This window comes from Pongo abelii, chromosome 16, assembly GCF_028885655.2.
Source record: "Pongo abelii isolate AG06213 chromosome 16, NHGRI_mPonAbe1-v2.0_pri, whole genome shotgun sequence".
NCBI lineage: Eukaryota > Metazoa > Chordata > Mammalia > Primates > Hominidae > Pongo > Pongo abelii.
This window is the reverse complement of record NC_072001.2, coordinates 81,216,864-81,221,669: the sequence shown is the minus strand read 5'-3', so window position 1 is coordinate 81,221,669 and position 4,806 is coordinate 81,216,864.

Here is a 4,806-nt window from a genome sequence, read left to right as displayed (position 1 = left end):
TATTATGTTTGATCGAATCCTAACCACAGTGAGCTCTTCATTAGCTCAATATGTGGTTTGCCCTCAAGTGCGCACTGTTTATTACTTTGTAATATGCCACTGTGAGTACTGACATTTAGAGTTGTTTAAACGCCAAGAACTGGAAACAGCCTTTCCCCTATTTTCTGTGTATTGGGAATGGGAGTAATAACATTTTGGGGAGCTTTTTAAATCTCACAGAAGAGGAAAGTGGCCTGCTCTGGCAGGTGTGTGCAGGATAGAGTGTGTTTCATGTGTTCTGGTGCCAAGGATGAGCGCTGTACTATGGTGGTTCCCTTAGGATTTGTATGTGCTCTGGGCTCATGAAGATATTGCATCATGAGCTGCAGCAGTTGTACCCTTTCTCGATGACCTAAAAAGGGATTATTTCTGAGGAATGAAAGGCTTCCATCATTGACTGTGGATGTGGAAAACCTTTTCTAGCTTAGAGCATTTATATCTATAATACATTTTAAAGTCAGAGTTCATGTTACCTGTTTTAATCACATGAGCATATGTCCCAGTACACAAAAGGGCACTGGTTGGCATTCTTCTTAATGTATTTAGTAAAGATCATAAGAAATCCTTTAAGAGTTTAAATGTCCCTGGAAGAGGCATACAGGCTCTAGTCAAGAATGAATTGGAGTGAAGGAAAGCTGTGTGACACTTGGCCTTCCTCTATGTTCATGGAGCTTCTTTGAGGCTAGAAGATGGATTTTTACCATCTAGACCTCTCTGGCTAATACCTATTCTTCAGCCAGATTGGTTACTCTGACATAGGAATTTACTTCTTTTCTTCAAATGGAAAACACTTTAAAAATAATAACAACCATTATTATAAACCAATATATGTGACAGTACTTAGTTGAAACAAAAAGGAGTTTTAGTAGACAGTATTATACTACATATGAAAATCAAGGCGAAGTTTATGCAACTTAAAATGTTTACAAGCTGCTGTGCAATCTACTGTTTGTGAAAGTCAAAGTATTATGAGGAAAAGTGTCTATACAATCAGAGTTATATTTCCTCACAAAGTTCTTTACGAAGAGTGAAATATGTTTTTATACCTCTCAGTTTCCATTTAGAGGCATATTTTGTGCCATATTTATGTTAATGTGCCTATACATGATGAATGAGTTATTTCAGTCATACATTGCCTAAATCATAACTTTATGATGCTTGGGAAAGAATCGACAGTTAAAACTTCATGAAGTTCTAAAGTCTGTGTTCCAAAATACGTCACATTATTAGGATGTAGGGAGAGATGTATGTGCGCTCCCTGGGGTGGGCATTTCTAGTTGCTAGACCATCTCCATTTTTAGCATTTGGCATCCTCATGATACTTTTATAAATATGGCATTAATAGGAAAGCAATAATATGATTTTACAGATGAAATAACAGATTTGCCTGCATTCACTGAAAGAGTGCAAATATTGGGTTATTGTGACTTCAACTGGCTCTTCCAAATTGTATGAATTTATCAATGTATTACATAAACCCAGTTTCAGAATGATAAAGAAAAACTGTTAGACCAAATAATGTGGCTAATTAACAGTGGTACGATTTCTAGCCTGAGGGTTTAAGATGGACTTAAGGTCCTGTTCTTGCCTTCTATTTTGTGAACTTGCCACTTTTGCATTATTTGAGTTCACTTGAAAGACAGTTAGTTTAAGTCCATTTTAAACCCTCGGGCTAGAAATCGTACCACTGTTAATTAGCCACCTTATTTGGTCTAACAGTTTTTGTTTATAATTCTGAAACTGGGTTTACCTAATACATTGATAAATTATTTCAAAGGAATTTTTATAGTTGATATCACTTCACTTTTACCCTGATAAAGATAAATGACTAGGAATGACCTGCAGATAGCGTTTAGCATCTGTAACCAATCTGACAATAATGTGTTCATCAGGTACCTATGGATTAAATCACATACTGGCATATTTAAGCTGAATGTCAATCTGGAAAATAAATGTACTGTATTAACTGAAATACCACTCTTTGTGTAGGTATCTTGTCCTATGTTTCAGAAAAAGCTAAAAAGAATGGAAATCCTATGACAAAAACTTAAGTCTTTCTTCAAAGCTCAGGCAGTCTTTTGCAATACCTCATTCAGCCAAGTATTTGTTCTCTTCCTCATTCAGTATAAGGCAGCTTTCAATTTGCTTAGAAGGCAACATTAGAAGGTTAGAGTTCATCAGAAATATAGAATTTTAAAATGTGAGTTCAACTGAATAAATTTGAATTTCTGCAGGAAGTAAAGAATCAAAATACCTATTTAAAGATTGCAATATATGGTCATTATTTTTAAAGAATCTGATTAAACCTGATAGGTTTTCCAGAAATGAAAAAAATCAGTTCTAAAACCAAAACTGATTTTTAGAAAATGTGAAAATGTAACTCAGCCCTATCCATAATACTTTCTCTGAAACTTTATCTTACAGTCACTTTAAAATAATATAACTATTCAAAAATGTAACTGGTATGTTAATGTTTTGAAATAACTTAAAACATTTTAAAATATGAATACTATCATTTAAAACAAAGAAACTGGAGGAAGGAAAAGTAGAGAAAGAGATGCCAATTCCAGTCCAAACCTTTATTTGTGAAGTTTTCTTAGAATGACTTTTACCAATTTATGAATACTGTAAACAGAATGTATAATGGAAATACTGAAAGACTTTTGTCTAAAGTGGGATTACTGACTGCTACTGTGATGCTACTGTAATGTAATAAATTATTAAATTGTTGCAAAGTGCTGTTTTTGCCTTAAAATTTTATGTGTCTTGAAAGCTATAGTATTAAAAGTATTGAGACTGTGCAAATGCTGGGTACACTTGGCATGAGATAATCAGTTTTTATTTTTACAAAATTGTAATGTAACTATGCAAGTGTGTTTATTAAAGGAACATAAACTAAAAAGAAGTTATGGGAATTTTAAAAAGTTGTGGGATGAAAAAGCTATGGGATAAAAAATGCTGTGGAAAAGTTGTGGCAAAAGAAGTTGTGGAAAAAAACTAGAAAAATGTTTTATGAAAAGTATTTTAAAAAGTTCTAAAAGGAAGTTATGGGATTTTTTTTTTTAAGTCATGGGATAAAAATAAAAGCAGACCTCTGTCAGCATAAGCCTGGAGAAGTGGGACTGGAGACTTTGCCCCCACCATGTATCGACCACCCCTTCCCAGTCACCTCTTTACGATTAGGGTAGCAAGACAAGACCCCTGTCTAATGGAGGGAGACAAACAGACCCTTTGCCACCTGACCAGGGCTGAGTCCTTAAATTTCTGTATGATGATGTTTGTTATTTAAGAGCCAGAGGCTGGTGGAGTTGGTTTGTTTGAAGGAGGCCTCATGGCCTCCCTAACTCTCACCAAAGCAACTTTTCCCTCAGGGGGCTCCCATCTTATTCAGAGAGGCAGCTGGGGCAGGACACTGGGGCTAACTGTAGAGCAGGTGAGGGCTCGGACTGTTGGGGTGGCCCCCCTTCCCCAGTGTACATATAGTATCTATGTAACATTTTGTATATTCCAGGGGGTAGGGCCACCCCTTGTATCATACCTACCAGAGGCTGGAGCTGGCATATGAGGAGGAAGTTCTAATCATTATTTATGGCTGGGAAACTTATTTACTGATAGCATAGGACAGAGGAAGGAGGCGGGGATAGTGTCCTGGCTGCCTTGGTGATGCAACTCCTGTTTATTTTGCTTTTCATTTTGGAATAAATGGATTTAGCCATACTGCTCAGCCTGGTGGGTTCCCATTTCCCTCACTGGGTCCTGGAGTTTGTGCCACTGAATGAAGAGCCCCAGAGTGAGCATGTCCAGCTGGGCTGTTGGGGACCTTCCAGGCCTGTTACCTGTATGCTGCCTGGTGACACCTGGTGGATTGCATGGGGACTACTGTGGCACCTATGGGGCACAGTCTGGCCCTGAGAGCCAACAGGCTCAGAAGCCTGAACTAGTGATGGCTGGGAAGGCAGATACCAGCACCCAAGGCCACTGACTTCCATCCACCCCAGGCTTCTTCCGTTCCGTCCCCTTGCCTCCCTCTCCTGTCTGCACAGGGTGGCCTGTTCTGGTGCCCCTCTAGAGTGTCAGCTGCCCCGCAGGCTCCTCCAGGCTGAGTTTATGGCCCTGCCCCCTAGTGGCCAGAGTTGGCTTCACAGGATAAGAGCCAGCTAAGCTCCAGGGGCTTTCCAGGAAAAGTGTCCCTTGGAAAAGGTGTGGCCTTCACACCACTCCCAACAGCACCTTAGAAATGGCTTGGCTTTTTCCCTCCCCTGAGCTCCACAGAGAACACAGCCAGCAGAGAACACATTCCCCGTCATCCAGAAATGGGTTTGATTCTCAGCCAAGGGACAGCAGGAATGGTAGAGACTGTCAGGCCACACAGCTGCCTGCACAGCACCCCCATGTTTGGTGGGAGGTGGGAGGGATGGTGGGGGCTGGCTGTCCACAGGCCAGGCATGACAGGGAGGCTCACTGGAGGTGGCGCGCTTTGGAGGGGCAACATCAGGGAAGACCTTCCTCTTGTTGGGCCAGAAGACTGCACAAGGACAGCACGGTGACTGATTCCCAGCACTAGAGGCGAGGTGGTTGGCCACGTGTAGGTATATGTATCTATCTATCTCTCTATATATATATGAGTATTTATAGCTATTTATAGAACAGGGCAGGGACATACCACAGAGGGGCCACAAGTTTTCAGCAACGGTCACACCTGGATGTGTCAGCTCACCACTATGACAGACTAAGTCACAGATGAAGGGGGCTGGCTTTGGGGCTGGG